This window comes from Lygodium microphyllum, chromosome 29 (genome assembly GCF_053477565.2).
Source record: "Lygodium microphyllum isolate KBCC chromosome 29, Lygodium_microphyllum_v1.1.10, whole genome shotgun sequence".
NCBI lineage: Eukaryota > Viridiplantae > Streptophyta > Polypodiopsida > Schizaeales > Lygodiaceae > Lygodium > Lygodium microphyllum.
The window spans coordinates 3,187,861-3,215,187 of record NC_141163.1 but is presented as its reverse complement, the minus strand read 5'-3'; positions in this window follow the sequence as shown (position 1 = coordinate 3,215,187).

Genomic DNA, 27,327 nt, shown 5'->3' with positions numbered 1-27,327 from the left:
TTTTTCGGCCTTCCATGGCTTCCGAAATACATTCAAGGCAAGCAACAATGCCCAAAATCTAAACTCCAATGGCTCTAGAATCTAATGTACCTATTTTGAGTGGATTAGTCAAAGATTAGTACTTGATTTAGTGACAAACAATAACCTTTCAATTCAATATAGACCTTGATTTGACGTGGTCCTTCATCCAAGATTTTGATTGAGCACTCTCACTCTGATACCGACTAAAAAGAATATAATAGGACACACAATGGAAGAAGCAATGGCACAAGATATGGATTCTCAAGAGCTCTCCTAAATTCTCTCATTGTCAATCGATGAACCACAAAGTATTCTCTAAAGTGATTTTTGCATACATAGAGTACGACTTACCAATTCCTTATTTCTCAACATACATATGCATCTATACATGGAGTAATAGTCACTCAAGCTCTACTTAGGTTGTGCTTCTATATGTGATTCCCTAGGCTCACCGAGAACCCTCACATGTGCAGCATTACAAAGGTGTAGTCTTGAGATATGCCTCAATGTTGTATCTATTTATATCATGAATACAAAGGATTCCTTATTGCTTTAGCTTGTTTTCCTTTTTTATGTGCCATTTCTATGCCTTATGAGATAGGTTATGACTTGAAGTTCCATGAAGTTCCATGTAACAGGGGGAAAATCACTATGTATAAATCCTATATATCACATTTTTTCATGGTACTATGTTTTATATATCCTTATATAACCTACATTAGGAAAAAAAAGAACTCACAAATGGGCCTTTTAGTCCCCCCCTCTCTCCTCCTTACAGAAAGGAAAAGAGAAGAGAAGAATAGTAAAATAATCCTTCTCTCTCTCCACTTTTGCAATCTCGTTTTGCCTTTTTATATTATCTACAAAGATATAGTCAGATTCTTTCTCTCTCCTCATTCAAGATGTCTTTTTCAACCAAATTTTATATTCAAAAAGGAGTTAGTTATGGGAGTGTGGTGCTTCGTTTTCAATGCAAAATGATTAGTAAATACGATGTAATTGATTTTATAATCGAGAACAAGGAAAATGAAATTTCGAAAGTTCCTTTTAAGATATTTTGGGGATTTTTTATCTCCTAGCTTTTGGTCAAAAAACAAACCAACTGGTCAAATTTTGTGTTTTTTGGAGATGTTTTTGGAGGCAAAATAGAAATATCTAAAATACGAAAAGTCTTGGGCATCCCTACCCTCTGAGCTATTTTCCCCCATATCTATACTCTCTCATGGCTCTATTGTGACCTCTTCTCTGTGTTTATGCAACCTTCATTAACAGAGTGAATTACTTACACCCTCCTTTCCCTTGGCACCTTTGTGTGACTCTCTGTGCATCTCCACTCTGCCTCTTGTGGCAACCAATTAGGCTCCCTGTTTTTATTAATAGTAAAATGAATACAAGAAAGAAGGAGCTACATATTGAGGTAGAGATTGAATATGCCCCATTATTCAAAAGAACCGAGTGTACTAGTGTCAACCCTCAGGTTTTACAGAGTTATAGGAAAATGGGATTGAAACATGTGGATTTGTGGGTTGATGGGGGAATCTATCCAATTGACCCCTTAAAAAATAGACCTCTAACTTTCTCAAGAATCACAAATTTGCTGAAGTATGTGTGCGAGGGTGAAAATGGGTTACTTGATTATACTAGGCGGCTCAATGATCAAGCGTTCAAAGTATTTATAACTTGCCAAGCAACCATAAAAATTTGCCATGGTGTGATCGTCGCACATCAACTTCATATACAACAGCTCATAGGACTAGTGGTACAACTGAATGACACTATAATTCAACAAAACAATCAAATTATTTCAATACAGGACACTATCCATGACATTGGTATCTCATATGAGGAGGCAAAGGCACAATTGGATGACTTGAGAAAGATCAACAACAAGCTAACACAGGAGCGCAAACGAAAGAAGAAGCCAATCAATGAGTTAATTGTGAATAGTGACCAGTGGAAGCGACATATCAAAGCATGTAAAGTAGCTCAAAAAGAGAACCTAGGTGAGGGTGAGATTGGATCGTGTATTAGTAGATTGCTAAAGGCAAGTACATTGAAAAATGCTTTGAGAAATCGTAAGTTTAAGGCTATGAAGGGAAATGTGATTGAGTGCACATTAAAAGATATGTCAGATGAGTTGTCAACTGTGGATGCACAATGTATTTGTGACAGGGTCGACATTAGCACAACGACTTACTCAAAGATATTCAAAGGTGTGAAGGTTGGGTTTGGTTGTGTGCTGAAGAAAAATAGAATCGCGCCTCTTCCTCAACCTTAAAAGTTAATAGAGGCCCGACAACAACTTAATACAAAGGTTTTGGAGTTGATTTAGGAGATCCCATGCATGTTCAATGTGTGGAAACACTAAAGGTTGGGACCAAAAATGCATATGAGGTGAAGTTCATCGAACTCAATAATTACTATTTAGATTTGAACAAGGTGCAGTCGGCAATGGTAATGTACTACAATATGTCTGTTGAGGAATGTAATGGTAAATTGCAGTTTGTTATAAAATTAGATGAAAGTGAGGTCGTCAAAGGAATAAAGCTTGAAAGAATTAGTGCAACTCTAATGAATAGAGCTTTACAATTAGACAAGAATAACCCAGGGAACTTTAGTTTTCAATCTGAGTGCCATGTGTGGTGGCTCGCTACATTTGAAGTTCCTAAGGAAACATTTGAGGTGTTGCAGCTATTCTTTATGCACACAAGCATTCCAAGCATCATCGATCGTCAAGAACATGGTGAGATGCTCTCGGTTGAAGGGTATGGTCTCAATACTTGGTTGAATGGCATCTTTCAAGAGACTTGAAAACTTTAAAGTACATGTATGGAATCTCCGATGGTGTAACTACAAAGAATCCATGCCTATATTGCTTGAAAGAGAGGGTGGACGGAAAGGATGGAAAGAAGAACTTGGGAAAGGTGACAAGTGATGCACCGACGCGCAATAGAGAAAATCCCACTTGCCCATCTTCAGCATTCCCTTGGATCGTATTCACATTTGTTCATTGCATGCTTTTGTCAGAATCATGGAGAAACTTGTATATGAATAAGTTTGCTTTGCTTATAGGATGCAACCAGAAAAAGAAGCCATTGCAACGTGTAGGAATGTGGAGCGAGTGCTATCAGAAATTGGGCTACACAAGCATCAAGTTACGATTGAAAAAAATGAGTAGAGATCAAGAAAATCTAGTAACTTGCCAAAAAATCCTTGCTTTGGAGGAGCAAAGGCTAGGAAGTTTCTCTCAATACCCATCAATGAGGAAGGGAATGTCATGGTTCATAGGCCGCAGGACTATGATGGGTGGAAAAAGTTACATTTTGCAATTCCTAATCGAAGTAATGGAGGAAAAACAAGATTGGCCAAAGCTAAGGTTTGGATAAGTCTTAACAAATTGGCTCCCTTACTTTGCAAGATGGTATTTAACAATGAAGATAAGCAAGAACTTATCAATGCTGTGCATAGCTTCTACGAAATCATGGTGGAAGCATGGGGCGAAAGCTCTATCACACATTACATGGTGTGTACTGAGTTAATATTTTAAAATTGTATGAATTGTATAAATTAATGAGCATAGTTTTACTCATGTGTGATATGTGTCTTTGTAGCATATCCTTGAGGCACATGGACCATACTTTGTAGAAAAGGGAAGAATCGGAATTTGGTCCACACAAGGGATGGAAAATTCACATTGGATAGCGCGTGGTGCATACCAAAGAAAAACTGATCATGGTGGAGGGGTGAATGGTAGCAATCCAATGATCCAATTGCTATCTTGGTGGTATAGGATTATAGTAGCGGATGAAGCTAAACTCTCACAAAAGAGAGCAAATGAAAGTGCTAATGAATCGGCTACAAACATGATTGAACCACGTCGTGTTACTAAAAGAGTGCATTATGAAGCCTCAAGCGCAAAAGAAAACCATGCCAAGTGGCTAGAAACAAGGCTTCAACAAGGCAACAAATGGGTTCGAAAAGAGCTAAGATAGTAATATGAACAATGTGAGTTAGTGTGAATGCAATTCATAGTTTAAGAGAGAAAGAGAGAGTGTGCATCTATGTGAATGAGTCTCACAATTTAGGGTTATATAAAAGAGGGTTTCACTTTCTATCTTATTCATTGAGTTCTCACATCTCTTATGCAAGAAAGATGGCTAGGTCTAAGGTAGTTGCAAATAAGCTTCCGCTAAGAGCCCCATATCGTGTTCAACCCCTTGGAGCATCTACTAGCTCAGATGCACCCCCTTCTCAACCTTATCCACCTTCCTCAAGTCACCCTCACAAGGGTCCTCCTCAGCATCCCCACTAAGAAATACAAGTAGAAGCCATGTACAGTGGCCTTGAGAGAAATTAGAAGGTATCAATGCTCTTTTGATCTCATCATTCCGAAGGCGAGCTTCTTGAGACTTGTTCGCGAGATTGTGCAAGATCTCTACCGCACAAAAAGTAGGAGGTGGTTTTTGGCACAAGGTCAGGATAGACCTGATCGCTTCACAAAAGAATGTCTTCATGCTCTACAGTGTGCTGTAGAGGCCTTTTTAGTTGACTTGATGACTGATGCTCAACGTTGTGCGATACATGCAAAGCGCATCACTGTAACTCCCAAGGACTTCCAACTTGTAAGAAATCTTCAAGAAATGAAGGATGCATTCGTTCCAATGGAATGAACACAGTTTCCAATGCTATCTTTTTTGGCATAGTGTTATCCTCGTGCATTGGACATATGACTATGTCCCAGTGCAAAACTATTGTATGTGCCCTTAAAATATGAATTAAAATTTTACAGTTGTCCTTCGCTCTCAACTTTGACTGTGCATCTTCCCTGTATTTTCAATTATTACTTATAGTTTTTGTTAGCACTATCAATTTCAATAGGAATAACATGCAAAAACTTGTCATTTCTTGTTGTAGACTTTACTTCTAATGCCTTTGTATAGTCTATGTGGTGTGAAGTTTCTAAGGGCCCGTAGTCACATGATGTTGATTTCTCAATTATCAATCCATCCATAATTTTGGTGTGGGATAAGTTTTAAAATACTAAACTGTATTCGAATGCGACGAAACTTCACACACGCACTCGTTAGGTGGCCAAGAGTCTTTTTTTTTGTGAAAAAAAGTGCCTATAGACCCTTGGTCTGAAGTCTGGCATCTCGAGCAACTTTTCTACCATGAATGTGGCTCCAGACGCTAGACTTCAGTCCAGGGTCTACACGCACTTTTTTAACAAAAAAAAGGGCTCTTGGCCACCTAAGGAGTGCACGTGTGAAGTTTCGTCGCATTCCGATACAAGGTTATGTATTTACAATCACACGATGGACAGTGCATATGAAGCTGCATTAACCCGATTTTGGGGTTGAAATGGGTTAAAAGTTCATTCTTCTTCTCATTTTCACATCTTGATTTCTTTGCTTCCTCTATTTTTGCATCCCCAACCTCTGTCTCTTCTTCGTCTTGCCCTCCTTGAGCTTACATGGCACGCACCAAGCAAGCATGTCGCCGTTTTGGGCCAGGAAGACATCACACCAAGGCCCACCACTTGGAGCACAAGGTGGATCCTCCTTTAGTGCAACAATAGGTGCTCCTTGTAGAACACAAGAACCACCACAGAAGAAGAGGAGATGAAAACCGGGCATTGTCGCCCTTCGAGAGATAAGGAGAATCCAACACGGATATGAGATTCTCATCCCGAAAAGTTCTTTTCATAAAGTTGTTTGAGAAGTCATGCAAGACTTGGAACTGAAAGGGATGGGAAGATTTTGGGCACGAGTGCGCTAGAATAGCCTTCGGGCAGGTTTTTTTATGTATTCCAAAGACTAATAAATAAAGATCAAATGTTGAAAAAGGAACTTGCTTGACATTGCTTTTCTGTGTCAGTGCCTAAGTTACGTGAAGGAACCAGTGATTAAATGGGTAATTAAGGAAGATGTTTTTGCTTGTCAAACTAAATGTGGTAGGTAATTAGATAACTAAAGAAACTCGAGGAAAATGTGGTGGATGTGACTCTAGGTCCATCCTACGGAAGGGTGGTCCCGGTTGGCCGGGAACTTTTCTCAAAGAAATTGACAGCGAGGTAATAATGACCTAGAATCTATAGAGCAAGAGTCCCAATTTATGCTGTTTTAGGGGAACGCAATGGGACTATGCCTTACGAGCAGAGAGGTCGAGCTTCGCATCCCTCTCCTTTCCCATTCTCCTTGAACCAAGTGCAATATAAATCCGCTTCAACCCTGATGTGTCTGCGCAAAGTGGTCGATGCTAGCTACCTCCAAGGAACTTGACCATTAGGAAAACCCTGATTCAGGTCGGTCCTAAGTGGGGACGGTCGGAATGCTTCTGCTTCGTGGCTGACTCAGGAAGACCTAGATCGCAAACCCCATGACATTCCTTGTGAGTGCCGAGCGGTGCTTTCTAGACTCTCTTCCCGATGGGCTGCTAAGACGTGTCCTACAAGTGGACAGGGGGACACGTAACAAGTCTAATTTGACTCAATACATTGTATGAAATGTGGGTATTATAGAGTAGTTGTTACAAGGATAGCAGCCACATAGCATGCAAATCTTAATAAGCACATTGGATTGACACCTGAGATATTCTAAGACTTAACACATTGTGTGTTATATGGATGATATGATGCAAGAGTTTCATGGATCATTGCTAATTGGCATGGAGATCCAAATGGACACATAGGACCAATAAAGCAGAGGATTTTTGAACCATCGACTTCCAGCAAATCCATATCGTCCAACACAAAGGAATCACTCACCACATCAAAATAGTTGATGGAGAATTATATGCTTCACCTAAACCTTGTACAATACCTACATGTACAAAAAAACACATGCATGAATCCCTTTTAGAAAAAATACGTATGAATCCCTCTTAGCAAAAAATATCTAGATAACTACATGAATAGAAGCAATACATAACAGGGTCAATTTACCTATAAGCTGATTTGCTGAAGATAAGATTGAATTATTGCTAATCAAAACCCATTGCAAATGATGGACATAAGAAAACATCAATCCCATCAAATAGAAAAGTCACTAATTAAATGAATAAATTTTTGCACCACAAAATATGGTAGATTTACCTATAAATTGAGCTATAGAATCTCTGCTGCTCTACCTTGTGTTAAGTGTTGCAACAACAATTGATCCTTAAGTTAGAACTAGCATCAAACCCTATTGTAAAGATAGTAGAAAAGGGATAATGCAGAGAGGAAGAAAGAGAGAGTTTGTGTGAGTACGCGGGAGAGAGAAAGAAATGAGCACCTATCCAATCTTGTCTAAATTGATCTCTGCAAAAGACAATTTTGCAAGAGTTAGTATTTACATGAAGGTATACTGAAAAAATAGTAGAAAAAAGGAAACATAGAGAGAAAGAGAGAGGGAGAGAGAGAGAAGCACTTATGCAATGTCACCCAAAATGATCTCTGCAACAAAACAACAACAAGGATTGGAACTAACATTGTGTTGTATTGAAAATATATCAACAAAAAAAAAAACCAAACAGAGAGAGAGATTAACACATTTTCCTCTTACTGCAAATAAACTCTGCAAGAAAACAACAATTAGAACCAACATTGCATTCTATTGAAAACACAACATAAAAGAGAAACAACACATAATGAGAGGGGGGAAAGAAAGGAGAGAGAGATGAGCACCTCTCTCCCTTGCCCCAAACAACCTCTGCAATTAAAAAACAACAACAATAAGAAATGACATCAAAACCTATTGAAAAACTAGCAAACAAGAGAAAATGCAAAGAGAGATGGGCACCTGTGTTTTGCCCAAAATCTGGAGCTGCGTGGAGAAGAAAGTGCAAAGGTAAGCAGAATGCTAAAAACCCTAATTAATCTCAACAAGGAGCTTCAATGGAGACGAAAATTCACAAGTATAGAGAAGAGAGGGAAAGTGGTCTGTTGCTCAACTTTTAGGTCAAACTAATTTCGTGAGAGGAAAAAAAACCGAAATTGAAAATTCTCCAAAAAAAGGGAAAAAATACGAGGTGAGAGAAACTCAAATTTCGTGTACTATTCATTCTCCCTTTTTTTAATCCCCCACTACCCCTTTTTTTAATTAAAAAACCAAGATTTGGAGAGAGAAGATTCACCCTCCATGGATGTCAACATCTAGCCTTCCTATTGGACAATCCAAAAGGCCCACATCTTAAACTATATTATTTTTAAGGGCCCATTTGTGAGTTTATATTTTTCCTAATTTTTTGTGATATTTTATTGACCTTTTGTGACTTTATACCATAATTTATAAATCTCTTACTATAAGTTTACTTTTTATCATAGAAGAATTTTATAAATCTTTATCGAATAAAAATAAAATATGATTTTTACCATAAAATTAATTATAAAATAACTCTTAAGTTTTCATAAAATAATTTTATGTTTTTTCGTGATGATAGATGCAATCAAAGGGCCTCAAACCTCTATGTCTCCAAGATTGGGACAAACGTGGCTAGACACATAGGTGACGAAGAATGTGGTTATTTTGAAGACAATACTCATTGGATATGTTAGAGAAGTATGAAATGACAGGATGTAAGCGAATGGATACACCATTGGATCAAAACATTAAGATGGTGGATGATGGATAATATGTGGAGGATGTTACTATGATTAGAAAGATGGTTGGTAGCCTAATCTATCTAACCATCACAAGGCTTGCATGAGTTACTCAATGGATGCAGAAACCATGGAAGTAACATTCGGATGCAATGAGGAAAGTCTTGAGATATGTGAAGAACATAGTTAGCTTTGGCTTGTTCTATGGGAAGGGGATCAATCCTACATTGTTTCGCTACAAAAATGTAGATTGGGCACAAAGTATCATGGATAGGAAATCCACGAGTGGCTATGCACTTTCATTTGGTTTAGCCATGGTAAGTTGGAGCAACAAGAAGCAACCCACAATTTCTTTATTTAGTACATAAGCCGAGAATAGAGGTATTGCATTGAAAGCATGTGAGTAGACATGGCTGAGATTACTATTATGTGATATGGGGATAGAGATAGATGGTGGAGCTATCATGTATTGTTATAACATTTGCAACATAACATTGGTAAAGAATCCCGTCTACCATGCAATGTCAAAGCATATCAAAGTGCACTACCAGAGAGAAGGTTATGGATGGAGAGATATACTTGGTACATGTTAAAACCAATGACCAAGTCATGGATATCTTTAAAAAACCAATGACCAAGTCATGGATATCTTTACCAAAGTATTGGGTAAAGATAACTTTGAGTACTTTAGAAGTACACTTGGGGTATTGTATCCACAAGCTCATTTTCAACTTGAGAGGGAGTGTTGAGACACAAGGCATAGGCTAAGTCATAGACTATGTACACATAAATAAAGTAGAAGCTATGTGTGGCTATGTGTGAAGTGACTTAAAGGTCAAAAGGTATGTATCACATTAGAGGATATTGTGCATTGCATTAGTTAACAATGAGAGAAGGAGAAAAACAAAGATGATGAATAATAAAAACTCTTAAGCCTCCATATCTTGTTTCATTGCTCCTTTTTTTGTACATCTTATTCTATTCTTTTCAATGTAGGTAATGCCATGATATATCTATAAATCCCTTACACTCACCTCCACTTAATAGATTGTTTTCCTCAACAATCTAAGGGTGGTTTTCTTGACTCATTTTGGGATCTTAATACAAATCATTCGATCAAGCCGATCAATGTTTACCAATCTAGGAATTGACCCATTAGCGAGAGGGCTTAAAATAGCCTTTCATATCAAGCTAGTCAATGTTTACCGCACTATGATTTAGGGGTCTTAACACAACTTTTCCTATCAAGATATCCAATGTGTTTCTATCTAGACTCAATTTTTTTATTATTTTTCATCCCCATCTACCCTTGCCTCAGTTACATTTGAGAAGTGGAGGCATCATAGTCCTAATTTATTTGACTTGGCTCTTCTGGCATTAAATGCTAAGCTTTGTATGCACGATCCTAAGTTGTCGCATTGTTGGAATCAAGGCATGGTGGATTCATTATTGCCATGTTGTGCCATGTCTTAAAGGAGGCAATCCATTGGGTTACTCCTTGTGTTTGCCTTGGACCTTGAGGACTTCGGTCTCTTGATTTGTTTGCTAAGATATTTTTCCCTCATTTCCAATGGGGATTTTATTTTTGCGGGCTTTCATTTTCGTTCTTTTCTAATCAATCTCTTTTTTTCGAGCTTTTTCGTGCAACATATCCATTCTGCATATAAATAGTCTTACTTAAGGAGTACGACACATTGCATTTACATGAACACACACACATCAAGAAAACAAAACCAACAGAAAACTAGTAAAATATATTCGTGTCAAATAGTTGCAAGGTACACTCTTCCTAAAAACAAATCAAAGATCCCAATGCATGTAATCTCTTAGACAAAATCGGGCATAGTCACATGACGAAGTGTATAATAAACATATATATAAAAGTAGTAACAAAATGAAATGTCTAGAGTCTCTCGAAAAAAAAAACACACTCTCTCTCAGCATGGTACCGGTCCACACACTATGGTGGACAAACACTCCTCATAGAGCACATCATCTATTTCTAGACACATGCAATGTCTCATCTCCTCTGCACTGGCCCGCGCCAAACCACCACACCCCGCAAACACATCCAAAACATAGTCGTAGTGTTTCGTAAATGTAGCTAGTGACCACCTAACCATATCACCAATCACATATCACCAATCAAGATACAGAATCTTTGTGGCCATGCAAGTAGAAACAATGAAAATACCATACAAGGTAACCTGAGAGCAAAAACATGCAAGACTACTTACCGAAAGAAAAGATGAGACCTCTCTGCTCCGCCTCTGACAATGACACCATCAACGTCCATGGGAAAGACACAATCATCCATCATGTAGCTACGATACGCTGGAAACAATCTCTCTGAAATCTTCTCCCCAGCCTCTCTGTCGTAGCAAGGCACAACATGACCAGCACGATGCCAAAGACACACAGTAAGATCAAGTACCTATTCACGAGTGGAAATAGAATAAGTGATCCATGTTTTTATTTAAAGCATGTTACATAAACTTTATTTAGAACATACAACCGTACGTTCAACGTATCCAACTTTGTTATCTTACCGCCTCTCTAGTAAGGGGATGTCGATAAGCCTTGGAGTCACACATGAGTGTCTAAGTGCGGTGAAGCACAAACCCCACCCTTTCCGCATCCGTAATAAACTCACCTATATGCTCTGCTAAGCACATAGTGACTAAGAATCCCTGGTCGGCCAAATACTCGCGAGCAAGGTCCATACAACCCATAACTAGACCCTTTGAGAACGTGTTCCACTTGGGAATAGTCATGCCCTCTACAAACAACATTGGTATTATGATATATGAGAAGTGAGTTTGATGTAAACCTTGTGTGATAGAAAGCATAACTTACCCAATGGGATGGGACCTAGAGCATCCACAAGCAAGCTCGTAGGAAAATCCACAAATATGAATCGAGCCACCTCTTGACATGGAACTCCATCTTTGCTATAAAGATGCATCTTTTGTGTTGCAAAAAACTTGTTGATGCTATACACAAAACAACATAGTCATTAATGCAAAGTAACCGATGATGCAATGCTATATGCAACATGTAAATTGATGTTCTTGCAATATGTAGTTGTCATGTCTACCTATCAAGGGCAAATCTATCAATTTGGGTCACATCCACTAATAGAGCATCGACATATGTTTGATACTGGAACCCTGCAACAATTATCTCAAAGTAATTTATTTTTAATAATCATACACGAATTTCAAGTTAATATAAGACTTCTCACCTACTAAACGGGTCATAGGTCGCCTCTCCCAATTCTCTCGACCAAGAGATGAATCTGCAACAAAGGAGGTGGTGGGCGCCATAGAGGACTCTGGCACATTTTTTCTCCCTGGATTACCTTGAGTACCCTGGGTGGCACCTTTGGTAGCCTTGGTTGCTTGCTTCTCTACAGTGGTGGGTGCGGTAAGCGGTTCATGAGTATCAACTCCCTCCTTGAATCCTACATAGTATCATTCACCCTTAGACTCCCATGCATGAGCACAAAAACTATTGCTACAAAAGCGACAAGATGTTTACATAGATTGAAGTACTTACTGTCATGCAGATCTTTCTCTTGCTTAGGGATAACCCCCACAGGGTAATCCAGCCACTAAGGGCAAACACTTGCCTCCCATGCCGTCAATTTTCTATCACGTAATGATGGAGAATACATAGTGTTCTCGTCACGAACATCAATCCACTCTCTTGTGAATTGCGGAGCTGCATCCAGCCTCTTCTCTTCTACACATTGTAGTATCCACCTGCAACATTCTTGCCAATTACACAAGCAAATGCATGCAATCTAATATGAAAATCAGACACACAATCTAATATGAAAATGCATACTAACCTATAAATCACACGTTTGGCTGAAAATGTAAGCTCTGGCATCTTCTCTGCAACATCTGAAGATTTCACTCCATCCAAGAGGTGTACAAAAGCCTACACAAGTTTCACAAGCGCTTAACATTAGCACATATACATTTTAAGAAAGAACTTAAGAAAGCAATATGAATGCACTGCATTGAGTCAACCTGCATGACATGATTCTTCATGTTAAGCTTAAAGAACTCCTCAAATGAATCTGGTAGCTGTGGACCTTCTACTTGTATCCTATCAATCTGAAGTAGTGCCTCCGAATGCAAGTGAGCCCAATATGTCTCTTTCTTCATGTAAACCCGAAAGAGCTTATAATCACCAAAATGCGGGTATTGGGGGTCTTTGGCCTTTGTGAGACTCATAAGATGCAACAATATTTTTTTCCTGTGATGCACAACAATATACACAAATAGAAATCATTGAAGAAAAAAGCATCACATACACACACCTTGCGTTATATATACAAATTACCTTTCCGCAGGGATTTTTGAGCTTGTGAGACAATACAGCTTGTCTCTTGTGATCTTGAGCATGCTTGCATCATCCCACTTTAGCCCAAATAACAACTTAAAGAACTCATCACCATTTTGGGGATTAGCAATGGATAGGTATTTGTAACCCCTATCCTTAAGGCGCTCCTCTTCCACCCTTGTAGCCTTCTCCAAACGTTTCTTCCTCTCTACCTCATCTAGACCAAGAGCCTCAAGCTTAGCAGTTTCTTTTGAGATGAAGACATGAAATTCATCCTATCATTCCAAAAAAAAACTAAATTAGAGATAGAAAAGCACATCTCATACAAGTGAGCCATAGAAAGAAAATCACCTTCCATACAAGCTGAGATATTAAACCGCAAGGAGAGTTATACAATGGAGCAACACCATGATAATACCTTGCCTCTATACTCATCTCAAACTCAGCCCACTTCCTCATGGCCAGACTCAATCTATCTAGAATGGAGTCTTTGTTTGCAATACCAAACTTTTGAAACATATACACCTCATGCGCAATATTTGGAGTAACATGAGCTCTGGCAATACTATTGAAAATAAACAAAAGCATAATATGAGAATGTAAGTGTAACATATTACAAAGAGGAGCATAGTTAAAGGAAGAAGACTTACGCATTGGTGGTGTCTAGTGCGAGTAGTAGCTCTGCTTCCTTTGCCTTGGGTACCTCAATGAATTGGCACCGTACACTAACATGGTAGTGAGCACAGTCGGAGTACTCTGTAATTGAAAACCAACAAACATAAGAATGGGATATGAACATTCAATACTTGCATGTATAGTGGACAACTTACTTTCCTTGATGCGTTTCCACCATGTTTTAAGCTTGTGGTTTCCATCCCAAACCAAGAACTTTTTACCCTTAAGGTCTTGCCACTCTCTTCCAAGAGCCCTCTCAAAATCCTCATTTCTTTGACGCCATATTGGACCCCATTCATCTAGATTGCTGGCTGTCATAGACATGGTCTCCCCTCTCGGACCTTCAACTGACACAAGGAAGTGTCCCATAGTCTCAAGATAACCAGTGGAATCAAAGGAAGGAATCAACCACTGGGCATCATCCGTAGCAAATCTGACTGCCTCATGAGCCACTAATCTGCAAAGAGGCACAAGAGGAGGTAGCGTCCTCTTTTTTATATAAAATTGACTCAGCACATCCTTCATCAGTCCTAGAGAGACTTTCTTGCCTAAGTTCCTTGAGTGCTTCTTTTCTTTTTCATCATCATTCTCCCTTTGATCACTATCACCACTCACCTCTTCTTTGTCATCTAGACTATCATGCTGCACATTAGTCTCTGTAGGAGCAGATATTAATAAGTAAAAATTAAAAAAAGTAGCATTAAACCAATCATATTTAATACATAACACTGAACAAAGCGTCATATGTAAATGAAATGGACACATAAGTGACTACCTGTGTGCTCCGCAACCCCGTCAATTGTATTGGAGTCCCCATCCACTTGTGCTTCGTCATCAATGTAGACACATCTTTTTGGACCACGTCCTTTCTTTGTTGAAGGAGTGTCCACTGATCTCAAACATGATGATGCTTCTTGCTCTAAGATCCGCCCAGGAACACATCCTGAATGTAGCTTCATACAGACTTCACGGCTACTATGAGGTGACACACATTTCTTTCTCTTTCTAAGCACTCTTTTAGGTGCCATAACTTTCTCTACACACTTACAAATAGATACACAATCAACCTCTTTAAGATTAACAACACAATCAATCTCTTTAAGATTAGCAACACAATCAATCTCTTTAAGGTCACGGGACAAAGCCACGGACGAAGCCACACGCTTGTGCATAAGCCCACAGATCGTCCGCGCGGACGTGGACAATTGGGGGGTTCAATCTCTTACCTTATTCTCACGAAGCATATGGGACGAAGCCACACGCTTGTATCCATGGGGGGTTCAATCTCTTACCTTGGAGGCCCGTCGGACAGCATACGGGACGGTATACGGGACAGTTGCCATGGGGCATAAGCCCACCCATTGTCCGCGTGGACGCGGACGATTGGGGGGCTTCAAGGTGTTACCTTGGAGGCCCACATGACGGCGCATACCAAATGACGAGACGGCATACAGGACGGTTGCCACGGGGCATAAGCCCACCATCGTCCGCGTGGACGCGGACGATTGGGGGGCTTCAAGGTGTTACCTTAGAGGCCCACACGACGGGACGGCATAACCAAATGAAGGGAGAAAGAGAAGGGAGAAGGGAGAAAGAACGGAGAAAGAGAAAGAGAAGGGAGAAGGGAGAAAGAGAGAAGGGAGAGAGAGAGAAAGAGAAGGGAGAAAGATAAGGGAGAAGGGAGAGAGGGAGAAAGAGAAGGGAGAAGGGAGAGAGAGAGAAAGAGAAGGGAGAAAGATAAGGGAGAAGGGAGAGAGGGAGAAAGAGAAGGGAGAAGGGAGAGAGAGAGAAAGAGAAGGGAGAAAGAGAAGGGAGAAAGAGAGAAGGGAGAGAGAGAGAAAGAGAAGGGAGAAAGAGAGAAGGGAGAGAAGGGAGAGAGAGAGAGGGAGAGGAGAGAGAGTGAGAGCAAAGAGAGGAGAGAGTTGAGAAAGAGAGGAGAGAGTTGAGGAGAGACTTAATAACCCTAATAAAGAAGTTAGCCGTTGATTGCGTAATTAGGTAACTAGTTGGCCGTTAAATAATTAAATAATTAATACAACATAAATAAATTATGAGTGCATAAAGGTGAAGGATGGTGGGTGGTTGAGTCGTAAATTTTTCTATTGATTTCTCTCCGCTTGTAGTGATGGTGAACTGTTGCCTTCTCTTCATCAAATACACACTATGAGCTATATTCAAATTTTTCTTCTCTTCATCAAATACTAACCCACCAGAGGGCACGACATGTCGAGTTTTGCTATTTTGACATGGAGACTAGCCAGTGATTGCTTAGAGCACAGGGTTTCATTAAGAAATGGGGAGATTCTTTTGAGTGAGTACTACCTACAGAATCTATTGCCTCCAACACAAAAATTCCAGGGGTTGCAAGCCGTCATAGAGAATGATGGTGGAGCAAACAATGTCACTGTGTCTCCAAGATGGGATCATGAAGGGCATGCGCACTATCTGATTGATGGTACATTATCAGCCACCTACTCTATCAGGCACTCAAGTAACTATGTGTGCATCTCTAACAGTATTGAGTCAATAGAAGATGAGATTGACAACTACATTGATTGTACTCCAGGTTGTAGCAAATCAACTCCAGTGTGTCTTGACGTACACTCAGATAACAAGAAGGATGTTGATGACACAAATGTCGGGGAGGACCTATGTGTGGGCAGCCAAAGCGAGGACTTATCTTCCTATGATAACTCGATTGCAGCCTTCATTGAGGAGAAAGCTAGAACGGGTAGATTGAAAAAATTACTAGCACTCTGTGGACCTCCACGAAGGGTGGATGAGCTCCCAATCGAGTATAATGGCACAATTGCTTTTGAGCTTCCAGCCACAGATAACAAGAAACGAATGATGGGTATGGAACAAAAATATGATGGTCACCTGTGGTCGCGGCCCTCACAGACAAATATGGCAATTGAGTGCACTGTGCGCTTGAGCTATTGTCTTGGAAGTCTTCAATGTCTTAGGATCACTTGTCCTTACTACATAACAGAGGGAAAATACAATGATGTTTTTTTCCATGGTCACTTGGATAGAACCGTGAGCATGGCTTATCCTGCAAGTGAGGGAAACTCCAAGATAACATGTCACTATTGTCTTAATGTTGCTACTTGTGTAGCAATTTGCAAATGCATGATCTATTATGTGTTGCCGCTGGATCCTACAATGACACGTTTGGTGATCCATGTTGGGGAGCATGCTCACAGTGTTCAACATGGCACTAAGAGGGAAACCCTTGACTGTCAAGATTGTGGGAGAGAAGGAAGGAGTCTCGCTTGAAGCTTTCTTGCTTGCACAATGGGGGAAGACACACAAGGGTGGAGGCTGAAAACAGTTTTCCTCTTCTTAGTTGTGTAAGCCAAAAGAACTCTTGTACAAAGAAATAGAAGAACCCTCTATATGGGTCTCAAACCAAACTCAACTAACTAAGGTGGCATACTAACTGAGCCACGAACTAGAGTAGATAAGGATAGCTATCATGTAGCTATTATTCAGGGGCGGTGTACCAACCGCGTCCGCAACTAACACGTCGGTGACATAAATGCACAACGGTCACCCTGGCGTATCACGAGTGGAGCTCGATATCTCAACACTCCCCCTCGAGCTCAATCCCAATTCCTGCACACCAAGCAGGTCTCTGAACTTGCGCAGCTTCTCTGCGCCCAATGCCTTCGTGAATATGTCAGCTACCTGATCCTCTGTGCTGACATAAACTAGATCAATAAGACCTAGTAAAACCCTCTCTCGCACATAGTGATAATGCACCTCAATGTGCTTTGTTCTAGCATGATAGACTGGGTTATTTGCCAAGTGTATACTACTCATGTTGTCACAATAAATGACAACTGGCCCATCAGTAGACTGATGCATATCATAAAGTAGCTTATGCAACCAAGCTACCTCACATGCAGCCATTGCTGCACCCCTGTACTCAGCCTCTGTGCTCGACAAGGCAAATGTAGGCTGTTTCTTGCTGCTCCAAGTGACTGCAGCACTCCCAAAAGAGAATACATATCCACTGGTAGATCGTCTATCAGAAATACTACCAGCCCAATCAGCATCAGTGTATCCATGCAACTGTATCTGAACCCCAGTCTCATAAAATAGTCCATACTGCAATGTGGACTTCACATACCTGAGTATGCGTCTAGCCGCATCCAAATGTGGTTTCCTTGGAGCCTACATAAACTGACTTACCAATCCAACAGCATAGCTCAAATCTGGCCTGGTAATAGTCATATAAATCAAACTTCCTACTATGCGTCTGTACATAGTAGGGTCTTCTAGAAGCTCACCTGCATCTGTGCTCAGCTTCACATTTTGCTCCAAAGGAACTGAAATAGGCTTACAGCCTGTCATCCCATATTTGGACAGCATGTCCAATCCATACTGCCTCTGCAAGAGCTGTATCCCACTTGGTGATCTAATCACCTCAATGCCCAAGAAATAACGCAGCTCTCCCAAATCCTTCATCTCAAACTTCTGCTTCAATAGCATTTTCACATGAAGGATATCTTCATCACTGTCACCTGTCATAATCAAATCATCAACATAAATGACAAGTAGCATAATACCTTTCTCTGTTTTTCTCACATAAAGTGAGAAATTTGCCTTGGAAATCTGAAAGCCAATAGTGACAAGATACTGTCCTATCTTGTCAGACCATGCTCTAGGTGCTTGCTTCAAGCCATACAAGGCTTTCTTCAACCTGCAAACAAACTCAGGATGAACAGCATGCACATAACCTGGTGGCTGCTCCATATAGACCTCTTCTTGCAAATCACCATGCAAGAAGGCATTCTTTACATCCATCTGATGTAAAGACCATCCCTTTGATGTAGCCATAGCAATGACTGCTCTTACAGTTGCCATCCTTGCAACTGGACTGAATGTTTCTTCATAGTCAATGCCATATGTTTGTGCATACCCCTTGACTACTAATCTTGCCTTGTATCTGTTCACAGAACCATCAGCATTGTGCTTCACCTTATAAACCCACTTACAGCCAATTGCATTCTTACCTTTAGGCAAAGGTACCAATTCCCATGTAGCATTTGCTTCCAAGGCATCCATTGTAAAAATATTACACGGCGCAGCGAACAGAATCTGAGAAAGAGATAGAGAGTACACAACAGATAAGAGGAGAATCAGTAAAATTCTTTAACTCCAAACAACTGATACAAAGATGGCTCTGTCCACCCGTGCGCTTCCAATGAATGAAGCTTAGATGGCGATCTAGACAGAAGATAGGTGAAGAGCTTAAGGCTAGCTGGAACAACAACTCTGACTGGGTGAAAGATAAGTGTAAGATGGCTGCGAAGGGGTTTAGCTTTTATAGCCCGCGAAGGTCGTTAGGTCGGCCTGCTGACCGACCTACCATATGAGCCTCCACTAGTCGGCCAGGGAATATTCCAGGGAATATTCCCTTTACCATCGGGCCGGGGGCGCTGCCCCCGGACCCCCGCCAGGGGGGCCGCTGGCCCCCCTGGGACCCCCCAGCCAGGGGCCGCTTCCGCGGCCCCCGGACCCCACAATAGGGGCCCCTTTTAACTCCCTTACCACGCAACTCAATGCAATGTGCCTCGAGTTGCTACCAGCTTAACCACTCCGTCTAACCCAAAGATTAGACCCACAACAGTCACCTTTTTTGCCATCCGGTCACATAGACCTCATCTGATATACAAGTCAGGACTCAACCAATGTCCGGGCTCACATTTGGCTTCTCCTCATAATGGGGGCCTTACAACTTTGAGCACCATGGATCATTGGTAGCACCTAATGAGGGTGGGGCATTGATCATATCTAACACCCCCCCTCAATGTCCACCCATAGGTGAACTATCTCCTCGGCCCAATGCCGAGTCTCTGAAGATGAACTTGAAGCAGATCCTTCGTAAGTGCTTTGGTGAAGATATCTGCTCCATTCTCCTCTGTTGGACAGTAGACCAATTCCACTATCCCATCCTCCATCAAATCACGCACATAGTGATACTGGATCTCTATATGTTTGGTGCGTGCATGAAACACTGGATTTTTGGCAATGGCGATGCAACTCTGATTGTCACATCTCAGCACAGTTGGTTCTTCATCCTGCACTCCCATATGCCATAGAATCCTTCTCAACCATACGGCCTCACATGCAGCAAAACAAGCTGCCTTGTACTCTGCTTCGGTAGAAGACAATGCCACTGTTGGTTGCTTCTTACTAATCCAAGAGAAAATTCCTGAACCCAAAGAGAAACAATAACCAGAAACTGACTTCCTGGAATCAATGTCTCCTGCCCAATCTGAGTCACAGTTCCCCACAAGAGAAGTTCCGAAACTGTATGTGATACCATAGTCAAGAGTTTTCTTCAAGTATCTGAGCACCCGCATCCCAGCTTTCCAATGACTCTCATGAGGTTTGTTTGAGAACCTGCTCAAAACACCAACAGCAAAACTGATATCTGGTCTGGTGTTACACAAGTAGATTAGACTGCCGACCAACCTCCTATACCTCCCAATGTCTGCTAGTGCTGATGTATCCTCAACGGATAACTTTACATTCACCTCCATAGGTGTAGCTATCTCCTTGCACTCGGTCATGCCAAATGCCTTCAAGATCTCCCATGCATACTTCTTCTGAGAGATGAAGATCTTTCCTGGCTCTTGCCAGACTTCAATCCCCAAACAATAGTGCAGCAAGCCCAAGTCTGTCATTTCAAACTCAAAACTCAAAGCCTTTCGAGTTTGGTTGATCATATCTTCATAGTCACCTGTAATAAGAAGGTCGTCCACATATAGGACAATCACTACAGACTTTTTACCATCCCTGTAAACATACAAGTTAGCATCTGAGGCACATCTTTTGAAGTTTAGGTTTAAAAAGAACCTATCTATCCGTTGGTACCATGCTCTGGGGGCTTGTTTCAGCCCATACAATGCCTTCTTCAGTTTACACACTTTGTTCTCAGAATGGGGGGCCTCAAACCCTGGTGGCTGAGCCACGTACACCTCCTCCTTGAGGTCACCATTTAAGAACGCTGACTTAACATCCATTTGGTACACTGGCCACTTCTTGTGGGCAGCCACTGCAAGTACCGTGCGAATAGTGGTCATTCTGGCAGTTGGGGCAAATGACTCTTGAAAATCAAACCCTTCAACTTGTGAAAATCCTTGGGCAACCAGTCTAGCTTTGTACTTTTCTAAGGTACCATCAGCCTTGTACTTTACCTTCCAGATCCACTTGGTGCCAATAATCTTCCGCTTTGCTGGCCGATCCACTAGCTCCCAAGTGTCATTCTTCATTATGCTGTCATACTCCGCCTGCATAGCAGCCTTCCATGATGGATCTGCAAGTGCTTCTTCTAAGTCAGTTGGCTCCTTTACTTCTCTCATAATCTCAACCATCAAGGCCATGTTGACTATGTGAGCAGAAGCCCTCCTTTGCTCCTCTATTCTCTGAGACCTCCTTGGTCCGTCTGCCTTCTCCTCAACAGATGCAGGCATAGGATTATTGTGGTCATAGAGCTGCTTCACCCAGCGCGGCAATGGCTTTTCCGGTGGGGTGATGTCAGGTTGGTGAACTTTTTCCTCATCATCTGAAGATGATGCTTCCTCCTCCTTAAGGATAGGGATAGCTCTCGGGACAGGTTCATAGTGGACTACTTCTTCGCTTGATGATAAAGTGGAAGACCTTGCCTTCTCCTCCTCCACTGTATGCGGCTCCTCCTTGAACACCACATCACGGCTCGCGATGATCTTCTTTGCCTCTTGGTCATATAACTTGTAAGCCTTCTGCTCATCACTATAACCCAAGAAGATACATTTTCTGCTTTTTGGTTGTAACTTGTTTCTCTTCTCATCTGGAACATGTGCATAACATTCACATCCAAAAATTCTGAAATGTGAAACAGATGGTTTCTTACCAGTGTAAGCCTCATGAGGTGTTTTTCCCTTGAGAGCCTTTGTGTAGCTCCGATTTAGAATGTAGACTGCAGTATTAACAGCTTCAGCCCAAAAATGGTTAGGCAATCCCTTGCCCTTTAGCATGCATCTTGCCATCTCCACAATGGTACGATTCCTGCGTTCCACAACACCATTCTGCTGAGGTGTGTGAGGCGTCGTCAATTGACGCTTGATCCCTTTGCTCTTGCAAAAGCCTTCAAACTCCTTTGAGTTGAACTCACCACCACCATCTGTTCTAAATTTCTTCACACTTTTCCCTGTTTCATTCTCAACAAGTATTAGCCATTCTTTAAACTTACCAAAAGCTTGAGCCTTATCACGAAGGAAGTACACCCACATCTTCCTACTGTAGTCATCGACAATCAACATAAAATAAGAAGATCCCCCCAAGGCCTGTGTAGGCATCTTACCACACAAGTCAGCATGCACCAACTCTAGAGGAGCATGTGCTCTATTCTTGCTTTCTTGTGGAAATGCCTTTCTCTGTTGCTTGCCCATCATACAAGCTTCACATGGTTCCTTCAATTCAGTTATTGTAGGTAGGTGAGCAACCATACCTTGCTTTTGCATCTCCTTCAATACTGCAAATCCGATGTGTCCAAACCTTTCATGCCAAAGCTTACTTGTGCCCACTCCAGCGGTGGCTGTAAGAGCACTTAGCTCATACAGGTTGTTCCTTCTTTCTCCTTTGCCAACAATTGTGCCAGCACTATCAATAATTTCTGCACCTGTCTTCTTGAACCTCACTTCATGACCAAGATCAGTTATGGCAGCAACTGATAAGAGATTTCTCCTGATTTCGGGAACATACAACACATTTGAAAGCTTTTTGACTTCACCATTTGCAGCAACAAAAGAAATAGTACCTGTGCCCGCAGCAGGGCATTTAGCATCATTTCCAACCGTCACAGTGATGGATTCTTGTAGAGGCTGCATAGAACTGTATAGACCTTTCTTGTTGGTCATGTGACGGGAGGCCCCACTATCCAACACCCAAGAGTCAGTGGTAGATTCTTCTTGCGCCGAGGAGCACACTTCCTCAATGGTCGCCATGAATAATTCCAACTCTGCTTCAGCCGTATTGGCTGTCTCTTTCCCTTTACTTTTAAGGGTACCATTCTTTTCATCTGCCTTCTTGACACGACAATCTGCAATTGCATGTCCTTTCTTCTTACAGTAGAAGCACTCTCCTTGAAACTTCTTCTTGCCGCCCTTCTTCTTTTTGTCACCATCATTTTTGGTGGAGGAAACACCTTTGCCTTTTGCATTGGCAGAGAATGCAGCATCTCCATTGTTGCTTCCTTCTCGGGCTTTCAGCCTCAACTCCTCCTCCATTAATAATGCACAAAACTCCTCAAAAGTCAAAGCTTGAGGTCTCACCTGAGTATTAAGGGCAGTTACTAGTCCATCAAACTTTTGTGGACAAATCCGAAGACACCTCCGAGCTAGCTCTTCGCTAGTCTTTTGTATCCCAGCGCCAGCCATCTGGTCGCGTAGATTCTTAATCCGAGTGATGAATGCTTCAACCGTCTCTCCTTCAGCAAACTTCTCCGCTGCTAGTTGATTCTCCAAGTTTTGAATCCTTGTTTGGTTTCGTGTTTCATACTGACTCCTTAGTACATTCCAAGCCTCCGACGCTTTGGTTGTATGCTGAATCAGAGTCAAAACACTGTCAGAACAGCTTGTAACTAAGGCACACAATGCATCTGCATTCCTTCGTTTCCAAGCTCGTAGAAGATCTGCATTCGGAGGAATCATCACACTAGGATTTGATGGGTCGGGGGTAGGCTGTGGTTCTGCGTCAGTCCCCAGCACAGTCTCCAGAAGCTCATAAGAATCAAGGATAGTAGTAATTTTGAACTTCCACAAGGTGTAGTTTGTACCATCTAACTTGCCTTCGCTGAAGGTTGGTGGACGAATCCTCAGTGTTTGAATAGCCGGTACAGCAGCACCACCTCCTGCACCGCTTCCGGATGCGCCAGAACTGCTTCCCGGAGTCGACATCGTTTCTCTTTGCTGTTGAAGCCTTTGCCTCTTGCACGCTCTCCGATCTCTAGAGCCCCCTGGGCTCTGATACCATGTAAAAATATTACACGGCGCAGCGAACAGAATCTGAGAAAGAGATAGAGAGTACACAACAGATAAGAGGAGAATCAGTAAAATTCTTTAACTCCAAACAACTGATACAAAGATGGCTCTGTCCACCCGTGCGCTTCCAATGAATGAAGCTTAGATGGCGATCTAGACAGAAGATAGGTGAAGAGCTTAAGGCTAGCTGGAACAACAACTCTGACTGGGTGAAAGATAAGTGTAAGATGGCTGCGAAGGGGTTTAGCTTTTATAGCCCGCGAAGGTCGTTAGGTCGGCCTGCTGACCGACCTACCATATGAGCCTCCACTAGTCGGCCAGGGAATATTCCAGGGAATATTCCCTTTACCATCGGGCCGGGGGCGCTGCCCCCGGACCCCCGCCAAGGGGGCCGCTGGCCCCCCTGGGACCCCCCAGCCAGGGGCCGCTTCCGCGGCCCCCGGACCCCACAATAGGGGCCCCTTTTAACTCCCTTACCACGCAACTCAATGCAATGTGCCTCGAGTTGCTACCAGCTTAACCACTCCGTCTAACCCAAAGATTAGACCCACAACAGTCACCTTTTTTGCCATCCGGTCACATAGACCTCATCTGATATACAAGTCAGGACTCAACCAATGTCCGGGCTCACATTTGGCTTCTCCTCATAATGGGGGCCTTACAACTTTGAGCACCATGGATCATTGGTAGCACCTAATGAGGGTGGGGCATTGATCATATCTAACATCCATTTCTTCATCCATGGCTTTCTCCCATTTTTCTTTTCCCATGGCTTGCTCAAAAGATGTGGGTTCTGGTTCCTGTATCACTTTGACCATATATGCATAGTGAATGGCTGTAAATCCATCATATTTTAGCCTATCCACAGGATACCTAGCTCTCGTAGACCTGCGCAAAGTAGGTTCACTCCCAGGTGCTCTCAAAACATCCCTGGTCTTCCTTACTCCAGGTGTAACAATAGAAGGAATACCCAACTCATCATCAATGCTCTGTTCTGAGCCATTGGATTCACCATCCACATAAGAGTGACCTGCATTCACATCAAACATGGACTGATCAACCTTCTCTTTTCCTTTTCGTGATACCTGCATACCACTATCTGCATTACTTTGAGAAGATTCTCCTGATCTCAATCTGCCTGTCCATGGTGAAGAATGTGAACCACTACTAGAGGATGCTCGAGGTCCACTAATATTTTGTGACTGCTGCTGTGAATTTTGTGCAGCATTACCATTTTGTGCATCTACATCATCAATCACATTTACTGGTTTATACCAGCTACTCATCTCATCAAAAACAACATCTCTGCTCACTGTAAACTTACGAGTAGAAGGGTTATAGCATCTATACCCTTTTTGCTGTAGGGAGTAACCAATAAAGATGCACTTCTCAGCTTTTGGATCCAACTTGGATCTCAACTCATCTGGCACATGTACATAGGCAATGCAACCAAAAATTTTCAAATGAGAAATATCTGGTTTCCTACCAGTATACCTCTCCTCTGGAGTCATTCCATGTATTGCTGCAGTGGGAGTCCTATTCATTATGTAGACTGCTGTAGCAACTGCTTCAGCCCAATAAAAATCTGGCAAGTCTTTTTCATTGAGCATGGCACGAGATACCTCTCCAATATGCCTGTTTTTCCTTTCTGCAAGTCCATTTTGCTGTGGGGTATGACTGCATGAATATTGCTGCTTTATGCCATGCTCCTGCAGGAACCTTGCAAACTCATTTGAGAGGTACTCTCCCCCTCCATCTGACCTTAGGCATTTTACTTGCAGGCCTGTTTCTTTTTCAACCATAGCTTTAAGAGTTTTGAAATGCCCAAAAACTTCACTTTTCTTTTTCATAAAATACACCCAAACTTTTCTGCTATAGTCATCAATAAAACTGACAAAATAATGACAGCCTCCAAGAGATGCAGCTTTAGTAGTCCACACATCAGAGTGGATTAATTCCAATGGCTTCTTACTCTCTTGAACATGTCTAGGAAATGGTTTCCTTGCCTGTTTTCCAAACTGACAGGCTTCACATACCTTATGCATTTCTGCAACCTTGAATTTTGGCAATCCTGCAACAATATTTTGGGCCTGCATTGATTTAAGTCGCTGTACATTAACATGACCAATGCGTTTATGCCAGATATCAATATCTGCAACTACACCGGTCCCATGTGCAAACATTGCTGCACTCAATTCAGACATGTCTGCATCCAATGTAAACATTCTGCCCTTCTTCTTTCCTTTTGCTATCAAGCGACCTTTATTTTTCATATCCTCAACAAAGCATCCATGAGGATTAAATCTGACCTGCAAGCCCTGCTCAACCATTTGACCAACAGAAACTAGATTCTTGGTGATATTCGGAACATGAAATACATCGGAGAGGTATTTCTTTTTCCCATTCTGCATAGACAAAGGTATTTTTCCAATCTGCACAATAGGATGTGCAGTATCATCACCAGTCTCCACAAATCCTGGTTTTTCCATTTTCCTTGCATCCTCCATCCATTCTGCATGACCTGTCATGTGGTTTGACGCACCTGAGTCAACATACCATACATTGTTGCTTTCTTCTGCACTTGTCACAGAATTGTTCATGTGCTGCACCATAAACAGATGCTCATTTATGTCATCACCCTGTCTACTAGAAGATGCATAATTTCCTTGTTGCAGTTTTCCATTCATGATGTCATTCTGCTTTTTGTAGCAGTCTTTAGCCATATGACCCATTCAATAGTAGCATTCAACATTACTGTTTGCATTTTTACCACAATAGTAGCATTCAACATTATTGTTTGCATTTTGGCCTCTTTGCCATCCACCACGACCTCTTTGGCTCCCCCTGCCTCTAGAGTTACCACGTCCTCCTCCATAGGACTGATTTTCTTGAGTTTGTTGCATATTCTGATTTCTACCACGACCTCCAAATCGGCCTCCTCTACCTCTGCCTCTACCTCTTCCAGCATTTGAGTAGAAGACAGCTTCTTTTGAAGTTCCTCCTGAAGAAGATGCACCACCATTTCTTTGCTCCTCAGAAATTAGAGGAGCAATTAACTCCTCAAAGTCCGGAAATCTTTCACGAACGGAAATGGATGTTCGAAACTGTGCATAATCCTTTCCTAGACCATTCAAGGTCACGGAAACTAAATCATCATCTTCCACTGGCGACCCAATGGAAGCAAGTGCATCTGCAATCTTCTTCACCTTCATGTGGTAGTCATTGATGCTCATATTTTCTCTTTGCACATTGTGCAACTCTTGCTTGAGCTGCATTTTCCTGGCTTGCGTATTTGTGCTATACATCTTTGACAGAGTATCCCATGCCTCCTTTGGCGTACTTGCATCCTGAATATGCACAATCATAGAGTCTGAAATGCTGATAGACAGCCAGTACATAACTTTCCTGGCTCTCTCATGCCATGCTTTGAATGCCTGCATTTGCTGTTGATTGGGAACATCAGGAAGAACTGGTTCTTCTTCATTTCCTGCAACAAATTCCCAATATCCTTTTCCCATAAGGAAATTCGTCATTCTAAACTTCCATGCCTGGAAGTTGTTCTTGTCAAGCTTTTCAGTGACAATCTGTGAAAGAGAATCAGACGCCATTACAGAATACTGCAAGAAATTCTGTTACTGCAAAAAAACACAGCTTCACCCTCAC